Source organism: Pongo pygmaeus, chromosome 13 (genome assembly GCF_028885625.2).
Source record: "Pongo pygmaeus isolate AG05252 chromosome 13, NHGRI_mPonPyg2-v2.0_pri, whole genome shotgun sequence".
NCBI lineage: Eukaryota > Metazoa > Chordata > Mammalia > Primates > Hominidae > Pongo > Pongo pygmaeus.
The window spans coordinates 83,064,326-83,083,158 of NC_072386.2; the positions used below are offsets into that span (position 1 = coordinate 83,064,326).

An 18,833-nucleotide genomic window follows, 5' to 3' on the forward strand; every position below is an offset into this window, starting at 1 on the left:
GGTTAGTCTTAGGACCACATGAGTCAACAAACTAGTTAGGTAAACTACTCTACCTTCCTTTGTACCCACTTTAAGCTATTTACTCAAGGTATGGATTAGGTTGCCTTCAGACATAACCTTATCCTGAGACTTTTGCAAAACCCTTCAGGCCTTCCAAGAAGGTTTGTGGCTTATAATTTTCCCCACCATCCTGACTAAACCCCTACAGCAGGACCGAATGGTAGTTCTATTTTAGTTTGCTTTAGAAATCATACCGTTTTCCATAGTGGCTGTACTATTCTTTTTCTCCACATCCTTGCCACATCTGCTATTTTTTGTCTTTTTAATAATAGCCATTCTGATTGGGGTAAGATGATACCTTATTGTGGTTTTGATTTGTATTTCCCAGATGATTAGTGGTGTTGAGCTTTTTTTTTTTTTTTTTTTGAGACGGAGTCTCACTCTGTCACCCAGACTGGAGTGCAGTGGCACGATCTCAGCTCACTGCAACCTCTACCTCCTGGGTTCAAGCGATTCTCCTGCCTCAGCCTCCTGAGTAGCTGGAATTGCAGGCATGCACCACCACACCCGGCTAATTTTTGTATTTTTAGTAGAGATGGGGTTTCACCATGTTTGCCAGGCTGGTCTCAAACTCCTGATCTCATGTGATTCACCTGCCTTGGCCTCCCAAAGTGCTTGGATTATAGGCATGAGCCACCACACCTGGAGCATTTTTAAATATCCCTTTCCTTTGCCCACTTTTTAATGAGGTTATTTGGGGGCAGGGGTTGTTTGTTTGTTTGTTTGTTTACTGTTGAGCTGTTTCAGTTCATTGTATATTCTAGATATTAGTCTTTTATGAGATAAATAGTTTGCAAATATTTTCTCCCATTCAACTGGTTGTCTCTTTACTCTGTTGATTGTTTTCTTTGCTGTGCAGAAGGTTTTAGTTTAATATAATCACATTTGTCTATTTTTGTTTTCGTTGCCTGTACTTTGAAGTCTTTGCCATTAAGTGTTTGCCTAGGCCAATGTCCTCAAGTTTTTCTCCTGCATTTTTTCTAGTAGTTTTACAGTTTCAGTTCTTAGACCCCCTTAAGTCTTTAATCCATTTTGATTTGATTTTTGTGTATGGTGAGAGATAGGGTCTAGTTTCTTTCTTCTCCATATACTTATTCAGTTTTTAAAGATACTCTCCTTTCCCCCATGTATGTTCTTGGAGCCTTTCTTGAAAATCAGTTGGCTGTGAATACGAGGATTTATTTCTGGGTTCTCTATTCTATTCCTTTGATCTTTGTGTCTGCTTTTGTATTAATACCATGCTATTTTGGTTACTACAGCATTGTAATGCTTTGAAGGTAAGTAGTGTGATGCCTCCAGCTTTGTTCTTTTTGCACAAAATTGCTTTGGCTATTTGGGCTTTTTATTGGTTCCATATAAATTTTAGTAATTTTTCTATTCTGGTGAAAAAAAGACATTAGTATTTTTATAGAAATTGCATTGAATTTGTAGATTGCTTTGGGCAGTACAGTCATTTTAATAATATTAGTTCTTCCAATCCATGAGCATGGGATGTCTTTCCACTTGTTTGTGTCCCTTCAATTTATTTCATCAGTGTCTTGTAGTTTTCCTTGTAGAGTCTTTAACCTTGTTGGTTAAACTTATTCCTAGGTATTTCGGTTTTTGTAGCTATTTGAAATGGGATTGCCTTCTTGATTTATTTCTCATCTATTTCATTATTGGTGTATAGAAAGGCAACTGGTTTTTGTATGTTAATTTTGTATCCTGCAACTTTACTAAATTTACTGATGGGAGATTTTTGGTGAAGTCTTTAGATTTTTCTAAATATAAGATCATATTATCTGCAAAAAAGGACAATTTGACTTCCTCATTTCTTTTCAGTGGCAGCAACTGTAAGCAGGTGGCTGGGGGACACATGTGTCAGCTCTAGGTGGTGGCTGCAGGTGGGGTAGCCAGCAGGGCACTTGTAAATGTGTGGTGGTCCTGCTGCTTGGGAGTGTTAGGATTGCTGCCAGTGGCTCGCACTTCAGCTCTGATGGCAGTAGCCAGCAGTAGTAATGGCTGTAGATATGGGAGGTCAATAGATCTCTAGGGATGTGAAAATGCAGGGACTGTTGGGCTCCAGAGCAGGACGCAGTCTGGTGATGGCTGGACTCTCAAAATGGCTCCTTAGAGCTCAGGAGATGTATGCAATGCAGCATAGGCTCCCTCTCTGGAGCAGTGCCATCACACAGTCTCCAGGCAGCTCCCTATGTAAGTCTTAGGGCCCATGAGTGTCAAGGGGCTCTCCTGTGGCTAGAATTGCAGGAGTTTGTGGTGGGAGTGTAGACCAATGGGGGTCTCTTACTTAACGTTTTCCCACATTGTGGAGCCTCTTTGAGGTTCCCAGCCAACCCTAGCCAAGCAGGCTGCCTCTCTTCCCTCTCTTTCCTTGCGTTAGGTGTTTCCTGTTACTTCTCCGTTGAATTCCAGTATTCTTTTTTAGATTATCTATTAGAAGTGTGATTACTCACTATTTTGGTTCTTCTTTGTGGAGGAGGCAAGTGCTAGATGCTTCTAGTCAGACGTCTTGAAGCCCTTCATCACAAGAGCACATATTTTACATGGAAATAATGAAGATAATTAAGATCACTAATTAGGAGCTGGCTGCAGTGACTCATGCCTGTACTCCCAATGCTCTGAGAGGCCAACATGGCAGGATTGCTTGAGGACAGGAGTTCAAGACCAGCCTGGGCAACATAGGGAGACCCTGTCATCACAAAAACTTTTTTTTTAAAGAATTAGGCAGGTGTGGGTGGCACACATTTGTAGTCCCAGCTACTCAGGAGGCTGAGGTGGGAGCATTGCTTGAGCCAAGGAGTTCAAGGTTGTGGTGAGCTGTAGTCACACCACTGCATTCTAGCCTGGGTGACAGAGTGAGATCCTGTTTTTTATTTTTTTAAAATCAGTAATTAGAGTATCCCACTGGAACTGTAACTATTTAACTCAATATTGGAAAATATGGTATATAAAGTACTATGAAAATACAAGTATTAATATAAATATTGAGAGTAAATAATTAAAAGTAGACTATGTTAACAGGAGGTTTTAAAATAGGCATTGAACTAGTTTACAGTCCCACCAACAGTGTAAAAGTGTTCCTATTTCTCCACATCCTCTCCAGCACCTGTTGTTTCCTGACTTTTTAATGATTGCCATTCTAACTGGTGTGAGATGGTATCTCATTGTGGTTTTGATTTGCATTTCTCTGATGGCCAGTGATGGTGAGCATTTTTTCATGTGTTTTTTGGCTGCATAAATGTCTTCTTTTGAGAAGTGTCTGTTCATGTCCTTCGCCCACTTTTTGATGGGGTTGTTTTACACTGTTGGTGGGACTGTAAACTAGTTCAACCCTTGTGGAAGTCAGTGTGGCGATTCCTCAGGGATCTAGAACTACAAATTCCATTCGACCCAGCCATCCCATTACTGGGTATATACCCAAAGGACTATAAATCATGCTGCTATAAAGACACATGCACACGTATGTTTATTGCCGCATTATTCACAATAGCAAAGACTTGGAACCAACCCAAATGTCCAGCAATGATAGACTGGATTAAGAAAATGTGGCACATATACACCATGGAATACTATGCAGCCATAAAAAATGATGAGTTCACGTCCTTTGTAGGGACATGGATGAAACTGGAAATCATCATTCTCAGTAAACTATCGCAAGAACAAAAAACCAAACACCGCATATTCTCACTCATAGGTGGGAATTGAACAATGAGAACACATGGACACAGGAAGGGGAACATCACACTTTGGGGACTGTTGTGGGGTGGGGGGAGGGGGGAGGGATAGCATTGGGAGATATACCTAATGCTAGATGACAAGTTGGTGGGTGCAGCGCGCCAGCATGGCACATGTATACATATGTAACTTACCTGCACATTGCGCACATGTACCATAAAACCTAAAGTATAATAATGATAATAATAATAATAATAATAAAAGAAAAAAAAAATAAAAAAAAAAATAAAAAAATAAAATAAAATAAAATAAAATAGGCATTACATTTTGTGAAAAGTTTCGTTCATCTTTTATTGATAATATATATGCTTGATTCAAATATTTAAAGCATTACAAAGAAATATGCAGTAAATGCTATCTTTCTATCACCACTATCTGACAGTTCCCACATTCCTCTGTCAATTATAAGCTTTCAAAAATAAGCAGAAAATAGGCATGGGAAGTTGTGTAGATATATATTTACACACATACATCTTTGTTTTTTCACCTAGCATACCTTGGTGACTAGTCTATATTAGTACACATATATCTGTGTCACTTATTTTGTAAGTGTTATTTGTAGATATACTATATGAATTAATAATGGATGTGCCATCATTTTCCCAAGCCCCTACTGATGGCCATTTATTTTTAGCTAGTATTCTTACATTTCAAAGTGCATAGTATTTATAACTGGGATTTTTGCATTGGAGAAATTTTAATTTTATACATCAAAGACATTAAAGGGCTAATATTTTTCTGGCAGCTGGATAACTGAAAAGACTAATTATATATACATATATTTAACTATATTCTAATATGGTTGTGGTAGAGTTTTCTGCATGAGTGCTTTAGAAGCCATTTTTGTTTATGGTGAATTGTCTGCTTGTTTTCTTTTCCTATTGCTTTACTGTTCTATCTTTTCTTTGTTGATTTCATATATTTATAAAATAATCCCTTTGTCATGTGCCTTACACATATTTCTTATGAATCTGTCATTTATGTATTGATTTTTGTTGTGATATACTTAACTGTGCATTTTTTCTTTTAAATTTGTATTCTGACATAATTTCAGTCTTAAATTTACAAGAAGATTACAAAATTCCCTTATATCCTTCACACAGATTCCCCAAATGTTAACATTTTTACTACATTTGCTTCAACTCTCTGCCCATTTTTTTTTTCTTTTTTTTTTTCTTTTATTATTATTATTATTATTATTATTATACTTTAGGTTTTATGGTACATGTGCGCAATGTGCAGGTAAGTTACATATGTATACATGTGCCATGCTGGTGCGCTGCACCCACCAACTCGTCATCTCGCATTAGGTATATCTCCCAATGCTATCCCTCCCCCCTCCCCCCACCCCACAACAGTCCCCAGAGTGTGATGTTCCCCTTCCTGTGTCCATGTGTTCTCATTGTTCAATTCCCACCTATGAGTGAGAATATGCGGTGTTTGGTTTTTTGTTCTTGCGATAGTTTACTGAGAATGATGATTTCCAATTTCATCCATGTCCCTACAAAGGACGTGAACTCATCATTTTTTATGGCTGCATAGTATTCCATGGTGTAGATGTGCCACATTTTCTTAATCCAGTCTATCATTGTTGGACATTTGGGTTGGTTCCAAGTCTTTGCTATTGTGAATAATGCGGCAATAAACATACGTGTGCATGTGTCTTTATAGCAGCATGATTTATAGTCCTTTGGGTATATACCCAGTAATGGGATGGCTGGGTCGAATGGAATTTGTAGTTCTAGATCCCTGAGGAATCGCCACACTGACTTCCACAAGGGTTGAACTAGTTTACAGTCCCACCAACAGTGTAAAAGTGTTCCTATTTCTCCACATCCTCTCCAGCACCTGTTGTTTCCTGACTTTTTAATGATTGCCATTCTAACTGGTGTGAGATGGTATCTCATTGTGGTTTTGATTTGCATTTCTCTGATGGCCAGTGATGGTGAGCATTTTTTCATGTGTTTTTTGGCTGCATAAATGTCTTCTTTTGAGAAGTGTCTGTTCATGTCCTTCACCCACTTTTTGATGGGGTTGTTTGTTTTTTTCTTGTAAATTTGTTGGAGTTCATTGTAGATTCTGGATATTAGCCCTTTGTCAGATGAGTAGGTTGCAAAAATTTTCTCCCATTTTGTAGGTTGCCTGTTCACTCTGATGGTAGTTTTTTTTGCTGTCTCTGCCCATTAACATAAGTGCATTTACACACACTCAAACACACATTACTTTTTTCTGAGCCTTTGAGGGTGAGTTGCAAACATTATTCTCCTTGACCTCAGATTCTTCCTTTTGTATTTTCTAATAACGAAGACATTCTCGTATATAACCATGTAAAATTATGAAAGCAGGGATTAACATTGATTTAGTGCTATTACCTAATTGACCTTAATCAAATTTTGTCACTTATTCAAATAACACCCTTTATTACCAAAAAAAAAAAATTCCAGATCATGTATTACATTCAGTTAAGATCATCAAAAAACATGTAAAATATGAGAAACTATCACAGTCAAGAGAAGCTTAAGGAGATGGGATGACTAAATATAATATAATATCCTGGATGGGATCCTGGGACACACAGAAAAGGATATTAGATTTTAAAAGTAAAGAAATATGAATAAAGTATGAACTTTAATTAGTAACAATGTATCAATATTGGTTCATTAATTGTGACAAACACACCATACTAGTGTGAGATGTAAATAATAGGGGAAATGAGGTGTGTGGTATACAGGAATACTCTGTACTATTTTTAGAAAATTTTGATAATCAAAAACTATTCTAAAATAAAGCTTATTTTGAAAACTGCGTGAGGAGATGGGCTATGGGTCTGGAGAGGTCAAAATGGCTAGAATTTCAGAGCACAGTAAGAGACGGGAGAAAGCTGCACACACAAATTGCACAGGGCTGAAAATGGTTGCTATTCTGGACAGCGAGAGTAGACAGTTTCATATTTTGTGCAGCATTAAGGAAAGCACTCAGACAGATTTTTCCTCAGGAGTGGGGGAAATTTAGCCTATGCCAAATGCTGCTCTGTTTTTACCTGACAAAATTCAGAAGAAAGACCCTAATGGATCAAAATGTTTTCAAGTAACTGAACTGCATTCCCGAACAAACCTCAAAAATATTAATGAGACTAGGCACGGTGGCTCATGCCCATAATCCCAGAACTTTTGGAAGCTGAGGCAGGAGGACTGTTTGAGGCCAGGACTTTGAGACCAGCCTGGGAAACAGAGCAGATCCATCTCTTAAAAAAATATATTCTTTAAATTAGCTGGGCATGGTGGCATGCACCTGTGGCCCTAGCTACTCGGTAGGCTGAGGCAGGAGGATCACTTGAGCCCAGGAGTTTGAGGATGCAGTGAGCTATGATCATGCCACTGCACTCCAGCCTGGGCGACAGAGTGAGATCCTGTCTCAAAATATATATATAATAATGGAAGCACAAACATATTCAGCATCAAGGTAACATTTATAATGTCTGGCATCCAATTATAAGTTACTACAAAAGAATAAATGGGCAATTTGAATATTTATATATCTATTAAAGAAACTGAATCAGTAACTAATAACCTTCCAAAACCAGAAAGCACCAGGCCCAGGTGAGTGCACTGTTGAATTCTACCACACATTTAGGGAAGAAATTTTACCATTTCTCCACAATCTCTTCCAGAAGATAGAAGCATGAGTTAGAATACTTCCTAACTCATTATATGAGGCCAGCATTACTCTAATACCAAAACCAGATAAAGACTGCAAGAAAAGTACAGATTAATACCACTCATAAATATACATGCAAAAATCCTCAACAAAATATTAGCATGTCAAATCCAACAATGTATAAAAAGAATTATGCTCCATGACCAAGTGGGATTTATCCAGGTATGCAAATTTGATTAAATGACTGAAAATTTATTAAAGAAAATTAACAGGCTAAAGAAGAATAATCACATAAACGTATCAATAGAAAATGCACTTGATGAAATCCAATCTCCATTTATGATTTTTTTAAACTCAGCAAACTAGGAATAGAGGGAAACATTCTTAATTTGATAAAAAAAAAAAAAATAAAACTTCAAGGATATCCCCTCTCACCACTCCTTTTTTAACATCATACCAGAAGCTCTAACTAATGCAGAACACTAGAAATGGAAATAAAAGGTATACAGATTGAAAAGGAAGAAATAAAACTGTCTTTGTTCACACATGACATGGTTGTCTATGTGGAAAATCTGAAATAACTGACCAAAAAAGCTTCTTTTGGAGCTAATAATTATAGCAGGTTGCAAGATACAAGGTTAATCTACAAATACCCATTTCTTTCTTTCTTTTTCTTTTCTTTTTTTTTGAGACGGAGTCTCACTTTGTCACCCAGGCTGGAGTGCAGTGGCATGATCTCGGCTCACTGCAAGCTCCTGCCTCCTGGGTTCACGCCATTCTCCTGCCTCAGCCTCCCGAGTAGCTGGGACTACAGGTGCCCACCACCACGCCCAGCTAATTTTTTTGTATTTTTAGTAGAGACGGAGTTTCACTGTGTTAGCCAGGATGGTCTTGATCTCCTGACCTCGTGATCCACCCGCCTCGGCCTCCCAAAGTGCTGGGATTATAGGCGTGAGCCACCACGCCCGGCCCCATTTCTTTCTTATAAACCTGCTATGAACATGTGGAATTAGAAATTTAAAACACAATAGCATTTACATTAGCATCAAAAAATGAAATACTTAGGTATAAATATAGCAATATATGGACACAGTCTATATGAGGAAAACTATAAAACCTTGATGAAATATATCAAAGAAGAAATAAATAAATGGAAAGATATTCCATGTTTGTAAATAGGAAGACTAAATCGTATCATAATGTCAGTTCTTCCCAACTTGATCTATATACTCAATGCAATCACAGTGAAAATCCCATCAGGTTATTTTGTGGATATCAACAACTATTTCTTTATATGGAGAGGCAAAAGACCCAGAATAGCCCACACAATATTGAAAGAGAAGAATAAAGTCAGAAGACTGACATTACTCGACTTCAAGACTTACTGTAAAGCTGTAGTAATGAAAAAATTGTGGTGTTGGCAAAAGAACAGACAAATAGATCAGTGGAACAAAATAGAGAACCCAGAAGTAGACCTGCATATAATAAATGTAGACAACTAATCTTTTAAAAACGAGCAAAGGGACTACAATGGAGAAAAGATAATCTTTTCAAATGTGATAGTTTTCTGTGTCAACTTGAGTGGGCCATGGAGTGCCCAGATTAAACACTGTTTCTGGGTGTGTTTGTAAGGTTACGTTCAGATGAGGTTAGCATTTGAACCAATGGCTCAAGAAGGTAGATTTTTCTCCTGAGTGTAGCTGGGCATCATTCAATCTGTTGAAGACATGAAGAAAACAAAAGGTAGAGAAGGAAGAATTTGTCCCCTTTTTCCTGCCTCACAGCTTAAGCTGAGACATTGAATCTGCCCTGATTGGGATTTACATCACTGGCTCAACTGGTTAACTGGCCTTCAGGCTTTCAGGCCTTTAGGTCTTCAGACTCATATTGAGTCAGTCGAGTCAGTCTCTCTCTCTCCATTTCTCCCCACTCCACCTTTCTCTCCTGTTGATCTACTTCTCTGGAGAACTCTAAGACGTAAATAATTTCTGCTAGAAATTCACAGGCAAAAAAAAAGAATCTGGATACAAACCTTACATTTTTCAAAAAAGTAACTTGAAGTGAATCATAGACCTAAATGTAAAACACAAAACTATGAAACTCCTAAATGATAATATAGCAGAAAACCTAGGTGGTCTTGGCATATGTATGGTGATGACTTTTTAGATACCACATCAAAGGCATGACAATAATTGGTGGGCTGAACTTCATTAAAATTAAAAACTTTGGCTCTGCAAAAGAAACTGTCAAGAGAATAAAGATACAAGCCACAGACTGGGAGAAAATATTTGCAAAAGATTTGTAAAAGACTCCTTTTTTTTTTTTTTTTTTTTTTTTTTGAGACGGAGTCTTGCTCTGTCGCCCAGGCTGGAGTACAATGGCACAATTTCTGCTCACTGCAAGCTCTGCCTCCCGCGTTCACGCCATTCTCCTGCCTCAGCCTTCCGAGTAGCTGGGACTACAGGCACCTGCCACCATGCCTGGCTAATTTTTTGTATTTGTAGTAGAGACGGGGTTTCACTGTGTTAGCCAGGATGGTCTCGATCTCCTGATCTTGTGATCTTATGATCCACCCGCCTTGGCCTCCCAAAGTGCTGGGATTATAGGCGTGAGTCACCACGCCCAGCTGTAAAAGACTCTTAACCAAAATATACAAGGAATCTTAAAACTCAACAATAAGAAAATGTACAGCCAGATTGAAAACTGGGCAAAAGATCTAAACAGACACCTCACCAAAGAAGACATTCAAATGGCAAACAAGCATGTAAAAAAGATGCTCAACATCATATGTCATTAGGGAACGGCAAAATAAAACAGTGATGAGATACAAGTATACGTGTATTTGAATAGTGAAAATCCCAAACCCTGACAACAGCAAATGCTGGTTTAGGATGTGGAGCAACAGGAACTCTCATCCATTGCTTGGTGGGAATGCAAAATGGAAGTCACTTTGGAAGACAGTTTGGTAGTTTCTTAAAGAACTAAACGTACTCTTATCATATAATCCAGTAATAATGTTCTTTGATATTTACTCAAATAAGCTGAAAATGTATATGCATGTGATTGTTTATAGCAGGTTTATTTATAATTTCCAAAACTTGGAAGCAATCAAGATGTCCTTTAGTAGGTAAATGGATAAACTGGCATATCCTAATGATTGCTATTATAAAAAGAAAGAGCTATCAAGCAAAGACAAGATATGAAGGAAGCTTAAATGCACATTACTAAATGAAAACAGCAAATGTGAAAAGGTTACATACTATATGACTCCAATTCTACAGCATTCTATAAAAGGAAGAACTATGGGAAAAAAGATCAGTTGTTGCCAGCAGTTATAGCAGGGAGGGATTAATGGGTGGAGCACAGGGGATTTTAGGGTCAACGAGACTTTTCTGTATGATAATACAATGACGGATACAATGTCATTATACATTTGTCCAAACCCATAGGATGTACACCACCATGAAAGAATCCTAATGTAAACTATGGACTTTGTGTGATAATGACATCTATGTACAGTCATTGATTCTAACAAATGTATTCATACCAGTCTGGTAAGTGATACGATACTGGATGATGCAGCTGGTGGGGGGGTAGCAGTGGCGGATAGTTTTGGGTTTGGTTTCTCTTTCTAGCTCATTGACGTATAAAAATAAGTTGCTGATATGAGATCTCCCTCCTTTTTAGTATAAGCATTTATTATGGCTATAAATTTCCCTCCTAACACTGCTTTAACCACATCCCACACATTTTGGTATGTTGTATATTATTTTATTTTGTCTCAAGATATTTTAAAATTTTCCCTATGTTTTCCTTTTGACTCATTGGTTGGTTAAAGATATGTTGTTCAATTTCCACATATATGTGAATTTCCCAGTTCTTCTGCTATTGATTTCTAATTTCATTCCATTATGATCAGAAAAGACATTTCATATGATTTCAGTATTTTTAAATTTATGAGGATTTGTTTGTGGCCTAACATATTGGTCTATTCTGGAGAATGTTCTACATGAACATGAGAAAATAGTGTATTCTGCTGTTGATGGATGGAGTGTTCTATATATGTCCTTTATGCCCAACTAGCCTATGTTGTTGTTCAAGCACACTATTTACTTTTCAATTTTCTGTCTATTCTACCCATTATTGAAAGTGAAGCACTGAAGTTTCCTACTGTTATTATAAAGCTGTTTATTCCTCACTTCAATTCTGTCAATGTTTTCTTCACATATTTGGAGCTTTGGTGTGTTAATGTTTCTAACTGTTAAATCTTCTTGATAGATTGACTCTTTTTCAATATGTAATGTTACTGTCTCTTAACAGTTCCAAATGAAACTCTATTTCATCTGTTACTAATAAAGCCACTTCAGCTCTTCTTTGGTTACTATTTATATGGAATATAGTGATTCCCCCCTCCATTTGTGGTTTTGCTTTCCTCACTTTTAGTTACTCTGGTCAACAGTGATTCAAAAACATTAAATGGAAAATTCCAGAAATAAACAATTAATAAGTATTAAACTGCATGATGTTCTGAGTAGCATGATGTAATCCCATGCCATCCTACTCTGTTCCCACATGGGACATGAATCATTCCTCTTTCCAGTATATCCAAGCTGTATACACTACTCACCTGTTAGTCACTTAGTAGCCATCTCAGCCATGAGATTTTAAAAACACCATATATATGTGTGTGTGTGTGTGTGTGTGTGTGTGATTTGGTACTATCTGCAGCTTTAGGCATCTACTGCATGTCTTGAACCATCTTGTGTAAATAATGGGGGGACTACTGTATCATTTTTTCATCTTTTTACTTCCAATATATGTGTGTTCTTAAATATAAGTTATCCTTTTGTAAACGGCAGACAGTTGGATCTTGTTTCTTCATCCATTCTGGCAATCAATGTCTTTCGATTGGGGGGTTTATTTCACTTACATTTAAAGTAAATATTGATAGGGAAGGACTTACTTTTGCCACTTGTTACTCATTTTCTGTATGCCTTATAGCTTTTTGTCTGTCATCTCCTCCATTACTGCCTTCCTTTGTGTTTAGTTGATTTTTATTCCCGTCTAATTTCCTTTTGTGTGTATTCTATAGATATTTTCTTTGTGGTTGCCATGGGGTTTGCATATAACAACCAAAATTATAACAAGCAATTTTATAGTGTCACAAGCTTACATCAATTACACGCAAAAATTCTGCTTCTTTATAGCTCTCCACTACTCCATTTTATGTTATTAATGTCACAAATTACATCTTTATATATAATAGTATATACCCATTAACATAGATTTATATTTTATGTATTTGTCTTTTAAATTTTATGGAAATTAAAAGTGAAGTAACAAACAAAATTACAATTTTGTTCATGTATTTACCTTTACTGGAGATCTTTGAATTTTCATATCACTTCAAGTTACTGTCTAGCATCCATTTATTTCAACTTGAAGCACTCCCACTAACATTTCTTGTAGGACAGATTTTGTCCCTCAGATTTCTTTATCTGAAAATGTCTTAATTTCTCTCTCAGTTTTTTTTTTCAGAAAGTAGTAAGGATTTTTATTGTCAAAACAAGAACTCATAATAGAAGAAACAAATAAATTGTTCTCATAATTTTAGACTCCAGAGCCTCTCTATGGAAAGGTCAGCTTCTTATGCAGACAAGATACTATCCAAAACAAAAAACGGGTATTTAAGACAGTGTTCAAGACAATGACTGAACTTGTACACAGTGAGGAGAAATAAAAAGGTGGTTTCCCTTTTTCCTTTCCTCACTAAGGTTATGTGTTGCATAAAGGGATGAGGCTCATTTTGGTGAAAAATGCTTTCATACAGAAGATTTTGAATTCTTTCACCTCCCCCCGCAGACATTCCAGTCCCCGACCTGAACAAGGAAATCAAAATAAGGTAACACCACTGGTTTCACATGAACCTCAAGACTATAATCTAACTGTACCTAATATCTTCCTTACTTTAAAAAACTTTAATGTCCATTTACCTATACCAAATCAGTAGACTGAATTTTCTCTTAGGAAGTTTTTAACCAAATTGGAGTTAAATTAATCTCACTTTAAAGTGTAAGAAAGGCTCTGGTAGACTAGTGTTTGTTCTGTGGCATAGAAAGAGGAGCATGCCTCCCCCGGCACTGGCCTAAGAGGCCCCACATGAAGAACTGGCTGCAGGACAGTGATCCATTAGGTCTACCAAAAAGCAGGGGGACTCAAGGTTCAGCCTAGAAAGAGGGGTCCCTGCCAAGTCTAACTTTTACCTGTACCCATGTCCCAAACAGATCTTGCGTCCCCTAACTGACAAGGCTGGAGCATGGCACCAGCTGTCAACAGGGCCAGAGTCGTCTCAGCGAGTCCGTGAGCACCTCTACACCATGATTTGTCAATGTTCATGTGGATAGTGGTAAAGGAAACAAGAAGCCTGGGTTTTGGAACAGCACATTCTTTACCTAGTAAGCAATGATCGAAGTTCTTACCTAGGGTAAATGATGAAAAAATAGGTAAAGAGGTCCCCATACACCACTGCTGAGAATATTTAGTCTAACTTTAAAGCAGTATAAAATGGTTTCTTCCACACAACAAGGGAGAGCTTTGTACTAATGTTTGTCAAAAACCAATTACGTCTCCAGCTGTAGCCTCAAATTAACAGGTTTATTTATTCGTTTATTTTTAGCCTTGCTCCATTGCTCAGACTAGAGTGCAATGGTACAATCTCGGCTCACTGAAACCTCCGCCTCCCAGATTCAAGCAATTCTCCTGTCTCAGCTTCTCAAGTAGCTGGGACTACAGGCGCCCACCACCACACCCAGCTAATTTTTGTATTTTTAGTAGAGACAGGGTTTTACCATATTGGTCAGGCTGGTCTCGAACTCCTGGCCTCAGGTGATCCACCCACCTTGGCCTCCCAAAGTGTTGGGATTACAGGCGTGAGCCACTGCACCCAGCCAATTAACAGTTTTTTAAAATATACCTTTCCTATGTCAGAGCCAAGGCAAAAGGGGAGTGGGGTACAAGAAACCCTCTTTACCAGAATGCCTGTAAAGAAAGGGCTCTAGAAGCCAGTGGGTGTGAGCACATTCAAGTCACGGGGTTTGAGATTATCGGTCCATGGTGGCTGTTTTTTCCCTTCCATCACTGGGGTGTCCATCTTGGCCAGCTTCAAGGCTGCTGGATCTTCAGCCATTTGGTTGGCCTGGGCACAGATCAGTTCCATTAGAGAGGGCTTCTGGGCTCCTCGGTAGGTCTGGATGGCAAAACTTCCGGAATCATACTTCTAAAGGGATCTCGGTCCAAAGAGGCTCCACTTATCTGACAAGTTTCTGTCCTTATCCCCACTTCCAGAATCCATGGTGCTAGGATTTGGGCCAGGTAAAACTGTGGAAGAACCAGAAGTGAACCAGCTTTTGGGCCTCTGCTTAGGGGAAGAGTAAGAGTGAGGAGTGGTGCTTGGGGTGGACTGGGCTGATGCAGGCTGCCTCTCTTCTTTTGCTCTCTCTCCACTCTGTAGCTTTAGTTTGCCACTCGAAGGTACTTGGTCTCCTCAGTGGTGAGGCCCTTGTGGGGTGTGTAGCCAGCATCTCTCAACCCTGCCTGTCGCCAAAAATGCTGAATTGTTTCCTGGGTCTGTTTTGTGATCAGAGAATTCGTGATGACATGGGTAGCTTTAGCATTCACCACTGGGACCTTGTCCACACTGTCAATGGCCGATGACAGGGTCATAGCAGGGTAGAGTAGACTGGCCTCCTCTCCTTCCTCCACCTTGGTGAGGTGCTGATACTTGCGCTCTGGAATCACTGACTTCCAGGTTACACTGCCCATGTCCAATGGAGGAGGAGTCATGGGCACAGGGTCCTCGAGGGCATCATCGTAGCTGAATGCCTGGTGGTATATCCCGATGGGCAGGGACGTCTTGTCTAGAGGCCCACTAGCCTCAAGAGCACAGTGAAATGATGTGATGACTAAGCTGACAGACAGATGTTAATGAGGAACATGGTCCAGCTGCTGCAAATTGGCAAAGCTTCCCAGGAAGAGTCCATCCAGAGCTTCTGTTATCCTGCTGCCACAAGGCTGCCTGTGGCCCAGAGTCTGGCACTAAAGAGGTTCCAAGGGCCCATGTCTCCCAAGAAGCTGTGGTGCAGTCTGGACCCAAGCCATGGTGAGAGCAGCGGCAACAGTGAAGGTCTCCAGGACACACCAGGCAACACTGACCCCTCCCTCAGTTTTTAAAGACAATTTTGCCATACATAGGATTCTCAAGTGACAGGTTTTTTTTTTTTTTCCTATTTAAATATATCATCTCACCTTGGAGGCCAGAAGCCTCCAAGGTTTCTGCTGAGAATTTCACTGATAATCCTGTTGTGAATCCCTTGTACATTACAAGCCACTTTTCTCCTGCTGCTTTCAAGAGTCTTTCTTTGTCATTCCCTTTTGACAGTTTGATTATAATGTGCTTCTGTGTAGGTCTCTTTTGTTTTATCCTACTTGGTGTTCTTTGATTTATAGATCCATGTCTCTCCTCAAATTTGGGAAGATTTGGGTAATTATTTTTTCAAATAATCTTTCTCTCTCTCTTCTCCTTCTGGAACTCCCAAAAAGTGGACCACATGGTCCACTTGATGGTATCCCATAAGTCCTTTAAACTCTGTTCACTTTTCTTATTCTTTCTCCTTAGATGATAATTTCAAATGTCATGCTTAGAGTTCACTGATTCTTTCCTCTGCCTGTTGGAATCTACTGCTGAATTCCTCTGGTAAATTTTTCAATTAAGTTGTTGTATTTTTTCAGCTCCAAAATATTTTCGGTTCCTTTTTACAATTTGTTTTTGTTGATATTCTCATTTCATTCACATAATATTTTCTTGATTTCCTTTAGTTCTTTGTCTGTGTTTTCCTTTAGCTCTTTAAGCTTATGACAGTTTTTAAAAAATTTTTGTCTACTATTTTTTATACTACTATACCCAAAGCCTGTGTTTCTTCAGAGACTATTTCTGCCATTTTATTTTCTTCCTTTGAGTGTGCCATGTTTTCTTTGTATGCCTTATGATTTTTGGGTGAAAACTGGGCATTTGAAAAAATGTCCACCTGTTCTAGTTTTGCAGACTGGCTCTGTGCCAGTGAAGACCTTCAGCAACTAGCAGGGCCTATTCTGAGTGTTTTGATCAGCCCAGGATAAAGGGTTATGGCTGCCTCAGGTTTTCTCCGAGCATGCATCTTGTGTATGTGTGTTGCCCTGTATATGTGGCTACATTTAAATGTCTTAATTTCCTGCAGTGTCACCCCAATTTCACTTCAGGGCTTTAGATGTTCTATTATAATCCTCCAACTGTAATCTCTTCCCAAGGCAGCTCTGGGTCTGTAACCTACCATAGCTTTCCTGAGTAGTGCCTGCTGCTTCCACGGCTTTTCCCAGCCTGAGACCTGAGAAAACATGACAGTTTTCTCCACCTGAGTTCCAAGTCAAACAAAACAGAGACCAGTCCCTCAGGTAGCCCAAGACAGGTTAAAAAGTTGCAAGTAAGGTATCTTCTGCTCCCTCCATTTTGATGGAGCAAATTGGGCAGTGGCTGCTACTTCCTTCACACTGTGATGTACCATGCAACAGGAGAGATGTTCTGGGCCAGGAGTAAGTAAAAAACACAAGATTTTCTACCATTTTAAATGTGGCTTTCAAGAAAATGGGCATTGTGCTTGATTGCTGTAGAACTTTGTCTTCCAGAGCTCCCATAAAGTTATTTTAGTCTGTATCTGGTTTGGTTTGGTTTTTGATGTTTCCATGGAGCAAAGACAGCCTAAAATTTCCTAGTCTGCCCTCTTGCTACACTCCACCATGGCCACCGTCTGTCATCTTGCTAATATCACTCCACCACAGCCCCATTGATCCTAACGCTCACTGATGGTTTCAAATCACTGTGAACACAAGCTTCAGGCCTCCATCATGGTTTGTCAGTAGGAGTCAAAATGAGATGTGTCAAAATGAGATTCATGCACAATATTACAATCAATGTACACCCACTTGTAACTATGTCCACATGAAAGGACCTATATTCATGTAATTAAAAACCATATAGAACATTATTAGGTTTTTCTTTTGCAGAGGCACAGATCAGCAATTCTGAAACTACTCCCTGTGAATTCTATGACTGATGAAATACTAAATATAGTGTAGAGAATGAGAGCCAGGAGTCTGTCAAGAGGAAAAAGCTACAAATATTGGAAAGTGAGAGCAAATGACAGAATGAAACCTAGGGTATTAGACTGAAATTAGATGTTTCATTGGGAATTTGTGGGTTTTAATATACACAGATAGCTATAGAAATGGATATAGATGCATTTGCAGGTATATGTAAGTGCACTTATGAATACACACGTATGCATGTCTGCATATGCATACATCTATTTTCTAGCTCTATCCACTGAAAAGACCTAGAATCAATGATACTTCCAGGATCAATGATTAAACCTTGGTTTCTCAATACAATTCTCCATTAGAGAAAAGACTCCTTAGAGAAACAGCTAATTCCATGGTTGGAACAGGGAAAACATAAAGTGAGCCTGGAACTTCTTAATGTGTCAAAAAGTGGGGAAGTTTTCAAAGAATGATGGGACATGACAAAAAGACAGGAGAAACAACCTTAAGGGACCCCTACAGGCCAATATCTGGAACAAGTTGATCATCCTCCCCACTGCCCAAAAAAAGATGGTTAGAGGATTATAATCTATTGAATAAAGAACCTCTGAATTCACAGTGATACAAGAAAGGAAATGAATAAATATGAGTTGAAGGAGGGAAAACTCCTCATTTCAGTATAACTCCAACTAATAAATGAAGAAGGAATGAGGGAATTAACAATATCACCATTGAAAAACCATCATAATAATAGATTCAAGCAAGAAGCAACATGGATACTAAACTAGTGTGTAAAAATGTAAAGAGTAACAGGATACTTACATCATCTCAAAGTATCTCCCTACCCAGGACTTATTAATTACAAAGGGTAAGATAGTAATTGTAGAGTGGAGAAATCTGAGAGGCACTAACCTTGATCAAGCAGTCGAAGTTGACAGAGCCAGAATGGGACTAATGAACACGAACAGTCTCCTGATAGGGTACACTGACAAGAATTCCGCATCACTTTTGTGGTACTCCTGCTAAAGCATAAATAATCTAAACTTAACCACAAGGAAACATCAGTCAAATCCAAACATTAGTCAGATAAAATAGTCAGTGTTAAGAAATACAAAGAAAGGATCTGGAAGAACACTAAGACTCTGGCTTCTTCTTTAAAGTTAGATTTGTCAGTGTGGTTGTATTGTTTCAGCCACATTCGGCTGGACTGCAGGGGTACTGGTGCAGAGTAGGCAGAGGTTTTTATTTAACCA

General features: G+C 38.6%; 1 pseudogene; it reads right to left on the minus strand.

Annotated features, from left to right (window-relative positions):
• Nucleotides 1-14,439: 14,439 nt before the first annotated feature.
• On the minus strand, nt 14,440-15,657 carry LOC129043643 (putative monooxygenase p33MONOX; annotated as a pseudogene).
• Nucleotides 15,658-18,833: the final 3,176 nt, after the last annotated feature.